The sequence below is a fragment of the Staurois parvus genome, unplaced genomic scaffold (assembly GCF_062004578.1).
Source record: "Staurois parvus isolate SC_StPar_1 unplaced genomic scaffold, SC_StPar_1.0 ptg001181l, whole genome shotgun sequence".
NCBI lineage: Eukaryota > Metazoa > Chordata > Amphibia > Anura > Ranidae > Staurois > Staurois parvus.
Window position 1 is genome coordinate 1317030 of NW_028318977.1, and position 13294 is coordinate 1330323.

Below are 13294 nucleotides of genomic sequence, written 5' to 3' on the forward strand. Positions count from 1 at the left end.
ACCTGCAGATCCCCACAGCCACCGGCCACAGTTGTGGGTAAAGGCCCTTGTCCCTATCAACATGGGAACAAGGTGCTTTGGGGGGGGGGAGCGCCCTGCCCCAAAGCACCCCCCCATGTTGAGGGTATGTGGCTTGGTATGGTTCAGGAGGGGGGCGCTCTCTTGTCCCCCCCCTTTCCTGACCTGCGGGGCTGCATGCTCGGATAAGGGTCTGGTATGAATTTTGAGGGGGACCCGCACACCATTAAAAAAAAAAATTGGGTTCCCCTCCAAATCCATACCAGACCCAAAGGGCTTGGTATGGATATGAATTGCTGGCAACTCTTTGGAGATTCTGTGGAAAAAAGCATGTAGCGCATTTTTGCCACGTTTTTGCTGTGCATTTTATATCTTTTTGATCATTTTGTATTTTAATCTGCCTAGCAATAAGAAAAAAAAAAAGCAAAACGCATGTGCAAAAACGCAAAATGCACAGCAGAAATGGATCAAACGCAAACTGCATAGGTGTGAACCGAGCCTCATACATTCCTCTGTCAGTGGGGAACCCTGCCGACAGCTGAAATTGCGCTGCAGCAAATCGCACAGGTTAAGACATTCATTCGATGCGATTTCAGGTGAGATTTGAATTCCCAAATCGCACCGGTGTGACCGGGCACTAAATAGTAATAATCAAAAGGGTGTGCTTTGGGGCAGCAGGCTGTGAACCGCTTCTATCTGAGGCTTTTCGCACAGAGAACATAGCAAAGTGACACCCAGCCGCTGCGCGGCACCTTGTCCGCCTGTATGTAGGCTTGGTGGTGATGTAAGCGTGGTAAGGTCGCAGGAAGGTGTCTGTCACTCACCCGCACCCTCAGTCACCTCTATGTGACCTAATTTGGTGAATGAATGAAAGTGCCGGGTCATGTGACCAGCCGTCCCCGCGGACCCTCATTACTACAAACCACAAACTGCCAGACCCAACCACATCACAGGGAGCGCTAATGTCCGGAGACAGGCACACATCCATCTCCCGCCGCCAATGATTGGATTACAGCGGGCACCGCTCCACCACCACCCCTATCAATGCCAATTACTGCCAATTCCACACCGTGACCCCTACTGCGCTCTGTCAATGTCACCGCTAAAGCGTGAAGCCTGCCACAAGGTAACAATACTAATATTACACATTGATATGGCTCTGACATATACCGGAGTGCTGTACAGAGAACACTGAGCCAGTCACATCAGTCTCTGTACCAGAGGAGCTTACACTCTAATGTCCCCTCCCCCACAGTCACATCAGTTTCTGTACCAGAGGAGCTTACACTCTAATTTCCCCCCACAGTCACACACTATTATTATACATTTATATAGCTCTGACATATACCGGAGTGCTGTACAGAGAACACTGAGCCAGTCACATCAGTCTCTGTACCAGAGGAGCTTACACTCTAATGTCCCCTCCCCCACAGTCACATCAGTCTCTGTACCAGAGGAGCTTACACTCTAATTTCCCCCCACAGTCACACACTATTATTATACATTTATATAGCTCTGCCATATACTGGAGTGCTGTACAGAGAACACTGAGCCAGTCACATCAGTCTCTGTACCAGAGGAGCTTACACTCTAATGTCCCTCCCCACAGTCACATCAGTCTCTGTACCAGAGGAGCTTACAATCTAATGTCCCCCCCACAGTCACATCAGTCTCTGTACCAGAGGAGCTTACACTCTAATGTCCCCCCACAGTCACATCACTCTCTGTACCAGAGGAGCTTACACTCTAATGTCCCCCCACAGTCACACACTATTATTATACATTTATATAGCTCTGACATATACTGTAGTGCTGTACAGAGAACACTGAGCCAGTCACATCAGTCTCTGTACCAGAGGAGCTTACACTCTAATGTCCCCCCACAGTCTCATCAGTCTCTGTATCAGAGGAGCTTACACTCTAATGTCCCCCCACAGTCACACACTATTATTATTATACATTTCTATAGCTCTGACATATACCGCAGTGCTGTACAGAGAACACTGATAGAGTCACATCAGTCCCTGTACCAGAGGAGCTTACACTCTAATGTCCCCCCACAGTCACACACTATTATTAATATACATTTATATAGCTCTGACATATACCGCAGTGCTGTACAGAGAACACTGAGCCAGTCACATCAGTCTCTGTACCAGAGGAGCTTACACTCTAATGTCCCCCCACAGTCACACACTATTATTAATATACATTTATATAGCTCTGACATATACCGCAGTGCTGTACAGAGAACACTGAGCCAGTCACATCAGTCTCTGTACCAGAGGAGCTTACACTCTAATGTCCCCCCCACAGTCAAAAACTAATACTATACATTTATAGTTAGCACTTCTGCCTGACAGTACTCGGGTCGTTGCTTCAAATTCCAACCACAACACTAGCTGCCTGGAGTTTGCATGTTCTCCCTGTGACTGCGTGGGTTTCCTCTGGGTACTCTGGTTTCCTCCCACACTCCAAAGACATGCTGGTAGGTTAATTGGCTTCTGTCTAAATTGGCCCTAGTACACTATATAGCCAAAAGTATTGGCCCCGCCCTCCAAATCATGTGATTCAGGTGTTCCAATCCCCTCCATGGACACAGGTGTATACAATCATCACCTAGGCATGCAGACTGCTTCTACAAACATTGGTGAAAGAATGGGTCGCTCTCAGGAGCTCAGTGACTCCAAGCGTGGTCCCGTGATAGGTTGTCACCTGTGCAATAAGTCCATCCGTGACATTTCCTGGCTACTAAATATTCCACGCTCAACTGTTAGTGGGATTATAACAAAGTGGAAGCAACTGGGAACAACAGCAACTCAGCCACCAAGTGGTAGGCCACGTCACATGACAGAGCGGGGTCAGCGCATACTGAAGCGCACAGTGCGCAGAAGTCGCTAACTGTCTGCATAGTTAATAGCTAAAGACCTCCAAACTTAGTATGGCCTTCAGATGAGCCCAACAACAGTGCGTAGAGAGCTTCATGGAATGGGTTTCCATGGCTGAGCAGCTGCATCCAAGCCTTACATCACCAAGTGCAATGCAAGGCATCAAATGCTGTGGTGTAAAGCACACTACCACTGGACTCTAGAGCAGTGGAGGCGTGTTTTCTGGAGTGACCAATCATGCTTCTCTGGCAATCTGATGGACGTTTCTAGGTCTGGCAGTTGCCAGGAGAACGGTACTTGCCTGACTGCACTGTGCCAAGTGTAAAGTTTGGTGGAGGGGGGTTATGGTTGTTTTTTAGGGGTTGGGTTTGGCCCCCTAGTTCCAGTGAAGGGAACTCTTAAGACATCAGTATACCAAGACATTTTGGACAATTTGATGCTCCCCACTTTGTGGGAAGAGTTTGGGGATGGCCCCTTCCTGTTCCAACATGACTGCACACCAGTGTACAAAGCAAGGTCCATAAAGAAATGGAGGAGCCAGTTTGGGGTGGAGGAACTTGACTGGCCTGCACAGAGTCCTGACCTCAACCCCATAGAACACCTTTGGGATGAATTAGAGTGGAGACTGCGAGCCAGGCCTCCTCCCCCGAAATCAGTGCCTGACCTGACAAATGTGCTTCTGGAAGAATGGTCCAACCTTCCCATAGACACCCTCCTAAACCTTGTGGACGGCCTTCCCAGAAGAGTTGAAGCTGTTATACTGCAAAGGGCGGGGCCAACTCAATATTGAACCCTATGGACTAAGACTGGGGGGCCATTAAAGTTCATGTGCGTGGAAAGGCTTACCTCAACAATTTGGAATACTAAAGGGAAGGTAACAACAGTCAACTGCGCATAATACAATGGACCAATCCTCAAATAGGAAAATGCATACTAATAAATGAAGACAACAAGGACTAAGATAATAACAATTGGGAGACCCAAATATACAGTACCAGCCATAAGCGCCAAAATGCATCTCCAAAGTCTCACCAATAATGTTGAGAAATATTGCTCCGGATACGTTACTGAACAAGTATTACCATTACGTTTGGTGTATACTCAGTTGTATTTCTTTTAATATGAGACTTTTTATTGTTGAATAATAAACATTGTCATTTTTATTTTTTATCTCTTTTTCATTTATGGCAGCCTCAAAATCCTGTTCATTGTCCTCTCTATGTGAGGAGTTCATTCTCCTCTTTGTCTTCCTTTGTATCTTTTCCTTTCTTCTCTTGGCAACACGATACAAATGTTATCAATGAATTTGCAGCTCAGTGAGCAAAATAAGTATTTGATCCCCTACCAACCAACAATGATTCTGGCTCCCACAGACTGGCTCCTGCGGTACACAGATTAGTCCTGTCAATGTACGAAGGGATTCCTAGCGACAACTCATTATGTGTATAAAAGACACCTGTCCACAGAATCTCTTTATTCCTTTCAATCCTCACCACCATGGGTAAGACCAAAGAGCTGTCAGAGGAAGTAAGGGACAAGATTGTAGACATGCACAAGGATGGAATGGGCTACAAGACCATCAGCAAGAAGCTTGGTGAGAAGGATACAACTGTTGGAGCGATTATTTGCAAATGGAAGGAAAACAAAACCATCAATCTCCCTCACTCTGGAGCTCTATGCAAGATTTCACCTCATGGGGTAAAGATGATCTTGAGAAAAGTGAGGGATCAGCCCAAAACTAAACGAAAGGAGCTTGTGAATGATCTCAAGGCAGTTGGGACCACAGTCACCAAACAAACTATTGGTAACACAATAAGTCGCCATGGATTGAAATCCTGAAGTGCCCGCAAGGTCCCCTTCCTCAAGAAGGCACATGTACTGGCCTGTCTGAAGCCAATGAACATCTAAATGAGTCAGAGAAAGATTTGGAGAACGTGCTGTGGTCAGATAAGACCAAAATTGAGCTCTTGACTCACCGTGCTTGGAGGAGGAAAAATGCTGACTATGACCCTAAGAACTCCATCCCTACAGTCAAGCATGGAGGTGGAAACATTATGAGGAATGGCTCAAGAAGAAGCACATGAAGGTCATGGAGTGGCCTAGCCAGTCTCCAGACCTTAATCTTATAGAAAATATATGGAGGAAGCTGAAACTTTGAGTTACCAAGCGACAGCCAAGAAACCTTAAGGATTTAGAGAAGATCTGTATAGAAGAGTTGACCAAAATCCCTCCTGAGATGTCTGTGAACCTAGGAACCAACTACAAGGAACGTCTTACCCTTTACCTTTATAGGGGAAGGGAGAAACATTATTCTTTGGGGCTTTTTCTCTGCTAAAGGTACAGGCCAACTTTGCCGCATTCGGGGGGCCAATGGATGGGGCCATGTATTGTGAAATCTTGGATAAGAACCTTCTTCCCTCAGCCAGAACACTGAAGATGGGTCAGAGATGGGTCTTCCTGTATGACAATGACTCAAAACATACTGCCAAGGCAACAAAGAAGTGACTCAAGAAGAACCACATTAAGGTCACGGAGTGGCCTAGCCAGTCTCCAGACCTTAATCCTATAGAAAAATTATGGAGGGAGCTGACACGTCTAGTTGCCAAGCAATAGCCAAGAAACCTTAAGGATTTAGAGAAGATCTGTAAAGAAGAGTGGACCAAAATCCCTCCTGAGATGTCTGCAAACCTGGTAACCAACTACAAGGAACGTCTTACCTCCGTGCTTCCCAACAAGGGTTCCTCCACCAACTACAAGGACCATCTTACCTCTGTGCTTCCCAACAAGGGTTCTCCACCAACTACAAGGAACGTCTTACCTCTGTGCTTCCCAACAAGGTTCTACACCAACTACAAGGAACGTCTTACCTCTGTGCTTCCCAACAAGGGTTCCTCCACCAACTACAAGGAACGTCTTACCTCTGTGCTTCCCAACAAGGGTTCCTCCACCAACTACAAGGAACGTCTTACCTCTGTGCTTCCCAACAAGGTTCTCCACCCAGTACAAGGAACGTCTTACCTCCGTGCTTCCCAACAAGGGTTCCTCCACCAAGCTTTATCTTTATATTGGGGAAGGAAGGAAGAGCAATTTTGTTACTGATGATACTCTTATGTGGTTTGATGAAAGCTTATCCTCCTGTCTGTGTACATATTTTGAAAACGAGCACACAGGAAGCGAGGACAGTCTTCTCAGGGGGAATAGAACAAAAACCTGACAAAGGGTCTCAGCCACCCCCCACTCTGCAGGAAACATGAGATGGCTTAGGCTGGAGTTGTAGATGTGTTTCCAGTATGGCTGTACACAGCCAATGTGCAGTGTTGGCCTGCTGGCAGTGAAGGGGTTACATATGGAGTGACTGTCATCTGGAATTATGTAGGGGTCTGTAGAGCCTGGGGCCCCTGAGGATGCAACACACCATTACACATCTGGTGGTGGCTGTCTGCATGAGGCCACACATTCCTCGCTGCTCAGCCATGTAGGATGACATGAGATGGGGATCCTGTCCGATCTCTGCACCTCATCATCCTGAGAGATGCCATTATCCTGACTGCAGAGAGCGCACTGGTGGCATGACAGAGTACAGCCACATGATAAAGAGATACATCTCTGCACAGAGACATTGCGATGACCGGAAACCTGGAGTGTGTCTTCTCCTGGCACAAGGATATCATCAGTGTGAGGTCTAGAACCTATAGTAGCTGTCTCATCCATCTATCTATCTATCTATCTATCTATCTATCTATCTATCTATCTATCTATCTATCTATCTATCTATCATAATGATTGGATCTCCTGCAGATTTTGTACATTTCCCCACTTACAGAGAAATGAAGGGTCTATGATTTGTATCATGGTTGTATGTTAAATGATAGAGACAGAATATCAACTAAAAATCCAGAAACAACAAACGATACAAATGTTATAAATGGAGTTGCAGTTCAGTGAGGGAAATAAGTATTTGATCCCCGAGCAAAACATTACTTAGTATTTGGTGGAGGAACCCTTGTTGGGAAGCACAGAGGTCAGACGTTCCTTGTACTTGGTGGAGAACACTTGTTGGGAAGCACAGAGGTAAGACGTTCCTTGTAGTTGGTGGAGAACCCTTGTTGGGAAGCACAGAGGTCAGACATTCCTTGTACTTGGTGGAGAACACTTGTTGGAAAGCACGGAGGTAAGATGTTCCTTGTAGTTGGTGGAGGAACCCTTGTTGGGAAGCACAGAGGTCAGACGTTCCTTGTACTTGGTGGAGAACACTTGTTGGGAAGCACAGAGGTAAGACGTTCCTTGTAGTTGGTGGAGGAACCCTTGTTGGGAAGCACAGAGGTAAGACGTTCCTTGTAGTTGGTGGAGGAACCCTTGTTGGGAAGCACAGAGGTAAGACGTTCCTTGTAGTTGGTGGAGGAACCCTTGTTGGGAAGCACAGAGGTAAGACGTTCCTTGTAGTTGGTGGAGAACCCTTGTTGGGAAGCACAGAGGTAAGACGTTCCTTGTAGTTGGTGGAGAACCCTTGTTGGGAAGCACAGAGGTAAGACGTTCCTTGTAGTTGGTGGAGGAACCCTTGTTGGGAAGCACAGAGGTAAGACGTTCCTTGTAGTTGGTGGAGGAACCCTTGTTGGGAAGCACAGAGGTAAGACGTTCCTTGTAGTTGGTGGAGAACCCTTGTTGGGAAGCACAGAGGTAAGACGTTCCTTGTAGTTGGTGGAGAACCCTTGTTGGGAAGCACAGAGGTAAGATGTTCCTTGTTCCTATCTATCTATCTATCTATCTATCTATCTATCTATCTATCTATCTATCTATCTATCTAACAATCATATTATCTATCTATGTATCTAGTCACTGATTTCTGCCATAAGTCGCTGATACAAAGTAACATTGTTTATAAACATTGATCAGACAGGAGATAGAGAGATACAAAGTAACATTGTTTATAAACATCAATCAGACGAGGGATAGAGAGATACAAAGTATCTATCTATCTATCTATCTATCTATCTATCTATCTATCTATCCATCTATCTATCTAACAATCATCTTATCTATCTATGTATCTGTCACTGATCGCTGCCATAAGTCACTGATTGCTGCCATAAGTCATTGATTGCTGCCATAAGTCGCTGATCACCGCCATAAGTCACTGATTGCTGCCATAAGTCGCTGATCACCGCCATAAGTCGCTGATTGCTGCCATAAGTCGCTGATTGCAGCCATAAGTCACCGATTGCTGCCATAAGTCGCTGACCGCCGCCATAGGTCGCTGACCACCGCCATAAGTAGCTGATCGCCACCATAAGTCGCTTATCACCGCCATAAGTCACTGATTGCTGCCATAAGTCGTTGATTGCCACCATAAGTTGTTGATTGCTGCCATAAGTCACTGATTGCCACCATAAGTCGTTGATTGCTGCCATAAGTTGCTGATCACCGCCATAAGTCACTGATTGCTGACATAAGTCGCTGATTGCCGCCATAAGTCGTTGACTGCTGCCATAAGTTGCTGATCACCGCCATAAGCTGCTGATCACCGCCATAAGTCATTGATTGTCGCCATAAGTCGCTGATCGCTGCCATAAGTCGCTGATTGCTGCCATAAGTCGCTGCTCACTGTCATAAGTCATTGATTGCCGCCATAAGTCGCTGATTGCCGCCATAAGTTGCTGATCACTGCTATTATTAGTATTAAAAAACAAATTTCCCATTATCTATACCGCCATTTGCAAATGCTATAAATTTCACGTTCTATAAATTTCACGTAAACCAATTAATTTACATTCTTGGAGAATACATTTTGACCTAAATTTATGACGAAATTTGATTTTTACAATTTTTTTACTGGACATGTTTTATAGCAAAAAGTCCAAAATACTATTTTTTTTCTCAAAATTGTTGGTCTTTTTTTTTAATAGCGCAAAAAATAAAAAAACCCGCACAGCCGATCAAATACCACCGAAAGAAAGCTCAATTCGTGGGGGAAAAAAGGATGTAAATTGCACTTGGGTGCAGCGTTGCATGACCATGCAATTGTCAAAGTAACGCAGCGCCGTAACATAAACCGCTTATAAAAAGTGATCAAAAGTTTCCCTCCCCTGGAATGTTCGGCCTGGGTACAGACACACAAGGTGACACACACAGGGTACAATTGCAATTAAAGGTTAATGTCCCACATCTGTGGCTTTTTAAATTAGTGTCTGTGTATAAATAGTCCGTGAGTTTGTTAGCTCTCACGTGGATGCACTGAGCAGGCTACATACTGAGCCATGGGGAGCAGAAAAGAACTGTCAAAAGACCTGTGTAACAAGGAAACGGAACTTTATAAAGACAGAAAAGGATATAAACATATAGAAACGACTGTCAGGGGTTTTAGCTCTCCAGCCTCCAACAAAAATAGAGATGTCAGTTCTGGGTGGAGTGAACCTTGAAATGAGAATATATGACTCCTTCTCTCGTGCTGCTGGCACTCATCTTGCTGGACGATCTCGCAATGACAATTAAGGTATTTATGGTGCATTTCTGGCGTCACTCAGTGATCCACATGGAGGATGTGATGGATCAGTGTGGAGGGACGGCGTCCAATGTCACATCTCTTCCCGGCGCACAGCTGTAATCAGTGCAGAAGTGCAGACATTCTCTCATACTGTACTGGAAAATGCTCCTCCATGTATACAGCTGCCAGTGTATGGATCCAATTTACCATTCACAATTCATCATATTCCTCCTTCAGCCTCATCATACACGGTCAGCAATTCTATAGAAGTACATTCATCATCTGCCATCAAAATCCATCTGATATCTGCTTATAGTGACCTACATTACTGTGCACAATGGAAACCAGAATGAAAAGCTCTGCACTGACTTCAGATTCTAACATGTTTCAGGCACTTGGGCTTGAAGGCATTTGAGTAGCTTACAGCAGAAAAGAACCGTGTGAATAGTAGCACCACCCTCCAGTGAGGCATGGTGCAGGGGTGCGGGTGTAGATGAACAGAAATAAAAGTGTTCAATGCAATACTCTTTAGTTCAACTGTGTTTGGTTGTTTGGCTGGAGTTCAGTTTTACATAAAGCTATATTATTATTATACAGTGTTTATATAGCACCAAAGGGTATGCTTAGCACTGTACAGTAGCAAAGGGGACAGAACATGAGACAAGACAGTAACAATACAATACACGAGGGCCCTGCTCTTTCCAGCTTACAATCTAGGAGGGAGGGGAAGGTGGTACAGGAGGAAATGGCTGTGGGGGATGGAGTGGTAGGGGGAGTGGAGGAGGTTAGTTGTTAGGTGAGGTCGGGTGTTAGGTGAGGTTGGAGTAGGCTTCCCTGAAGAGGAGGGTTTTCAGGGTGCGCCTGAAGGTGAGGAGGGTAGGTGACAGTCTGATGGATTGGGGTAGGGAGTTCCAGAGGATGGGGGAAGTCCTGGAGAAGTCCTGCAATAGTTTTATTATTATTATTAGTATTATTAGTAGTATTATTGGAGTTGTAGAAATTTATTTTTATTATTTTATTATTATTATTATTATTATTATTATTATTATTAGTAGTAGTAGTAGAAATGCATTTTTATTATATTATTATGATTAGTAGTAGTAGTAGTAGTAGAAATGTATTTTTATTATTATTAGTAGTAGTATTAGAAATTTATTTTTATTAGTAGTAATAGTAGAAATGTATTTTTATTATTATTATTAGTAGTAGTAGAAATGTATTTTTATTATTAGTAGTAGTAGTAGTAGAAGAAATGTATTTTTAGTAGTAGTAGTAGTAGTAGAAATGTATTTTTAGTAGTAGTAGAAATTTATTTTTATTATTAGTAGTAGTAGTAGTGTATTTTTATTATTAGTAGTAGAAATGTATTTTTATTATTAGTAGTAGTAGTATTAGAAATGTATTTTTATTAGTAGTAATAGTAGAAATGCATTTTTATTATATTATTATGATTAGTAGTAGTAGTAGTAGTAGTAGAAATGTATTTTTATTATTATTAGTAGTAGTATTAGAAATTTATTTTTATTAGTAGTAATAGTAGAAATTTATTTTTAATATTATTATTATTATTATTAGTAGTAGTAGTAGAAATGTATTTTTATTATTAGTAGTAGTAGTAGAACTGTATTTTTATTATTATTAGTAGTAGTAGTATTAGAAATGTATTTTTATTAATAGTAATAGTAGAAATGTATTTTTATTATTATTATTATTAGTAGTAGTAGAATTAGAAATGTATTTTTATTAGTAGTAATAGTAGAAATGTATTTTTATTATTATTATAAGTAGTAGCAGTAGTAGAAATGTATTTTTAGTAGTAGCAGTAGTAGTAGAAGAAATGTATTTTTATTAATATTATTATTATTATTATTATAAGTAGTAGTAGAAATGTATTTTTATTATTATTAGTAGTAGTAGAAATGTATTTTTATTAGTAGCAGTAGTAGTAGAAATGTATTTTTATTATTATTATTAGTAGTAGAAATGTATTTTTATTATTATTATTATTATTAGTAGTAGAAGAAATTTATTTTTAGTACTAGTAGTAGTAGTAGTAGTAGAAATGTATTTTTAGTAGTAGTAGTAGTAGAAATTTATATGTAAAGTGCTGAGTAAACTGTTGGCGCTATATAAATCCTGTATAATAATAATATTTGCAGTAGTAGTAGTAGAAATGTATTTTATTAGTAGTAGTAGTAGTAGTAGTAGAAATGTATTTTATTAGTAGTAGTAATAGTAGTAGTAGTAGTAGTAGAAATGTATTTTTAGTAGTAGTAGTAGTAGAAATTTATATTGTAAAGTGCTGAGCAAACTGTTGGCGCTATATAAATCCTGTATAATAATAATAATATTTGTAGTAGTGTTAGTAGTAGAAATGTATTTGTAGTAGTAGAAATGTATTTTTATTATTATTATTAGTAGTAGTAGTAGTAGAAATTTATTTTTAGTAGTAGTAGTAGTAGTAGTAGTAGTAGAAGAAATTTATTTTTATTAGTAGTAGTAGAAATTTATTTTTAGTAGTAGTAGTAGTAGAAATTTATATTGTAAAGCGCTGAGCAAACTGCTGGCGCCATATATATCCTGTATAATAATAATAATAATATTTGTAGTAGTAGTAGTAGAAATGTATTTTTATTATCATTATTATTATTATTAGTAGTAGTAGAAATTTATTTTTAGTAGTAGTAGTAGTAGTAGTAGTAGTAGTAGTAAAAATGTATATTGTAAAGCGTTGAGCAAACTGTTGGCGCTATATAAATCCAGTACAATAATAATAATATTTGTAGTAGTAGTAGTAGAAATGTATTTTTATTATTATTATTATTAGTAGTAGTAGTAGAAGAAATTTATTTTTAGTAGTAGTAGTAGAAATTTATATTGTAAAGTGCTGAGCAAACTGTTGGCGCTATATAAATACTGTATAATAATAATAAAATTTGTAGTAGTAGTAGTAGAAATGTATTTTTATTATTAGGAGTAGCAGTAGTAGTAGCAGTAGTAGTGGTACAAATGTACTTTTTTATTATTAATATTATTATTATTGTTAGTAGTAGTAGCGTTAGTACACATTTATTAGTATTAACATTATATTCATATACATATATTATCTTTCCATTGTTATTATTATTACTATTATTATTATTGTGTCCTCTCCTCTGGGGTTCTCAGTACCCTTGACCCTTGTCTCCCCTCCTTTGAGGGGGTCTCAGTCTCCGGGCCCCTGAGTCCACTCCTCTAGGGGCCTTAGCCTCTGGAGCCCCTGTGTCTTCTTCTGTGGGGATCTCGATCTCTTGGGCTCCTGTGTCCTCTCCTCTTGGGGCTCTCAGTCTCCAGAGCCCCTGTATGCTCTCCTCTAGGGAGTCTCCATCTCATTGGACCCTTTCTCCTCCACTCCAGATTGGTCAAGTCTCTGTGGCCCCTGTGGCTCCTCCTCTGGGGTTTTTTGTTTCCAGGCCCGCTGTCTCCTCACTTTTGGGGAGTCTCAGTCTCTGGGGCCCCTGTCTCATCTCTTCTGGGGGTCTTTGAGGTCCCTGTCTCTTCTCCTCTGGGGGGGTCGGGGGGTCTCAGTCTCTGGGGTCACTGTCTCCTCTTCTCTGAGAGGGAGGTCTCAGTCTCTGGGGTCCCTATCTTCTCTCCTCTGGGGGTCTTTGTTTCTGGGCCCCCTGTCTCCTCACCTTTGGGGAGTCTCAGTCTCTGGGGTCATATCTCTTCTCCTCTTGGTCTTTGGGGTCCCTGTATTTTCTCCTTTGGTGGGAGGTCTTAGTCTCTGGGGTCCTGTCTCCTCTCTTCTGGTGGGTCTTGGTGTCTGGGGTTTCTATCTCCTCTCCTATGGGGGGGTCTCAGTCTCTGGGGTCCCTTTCTTCTCTCCTCTGAGGTGTCTCAATCTCTGGGGTCCCTGTCTCCTCTC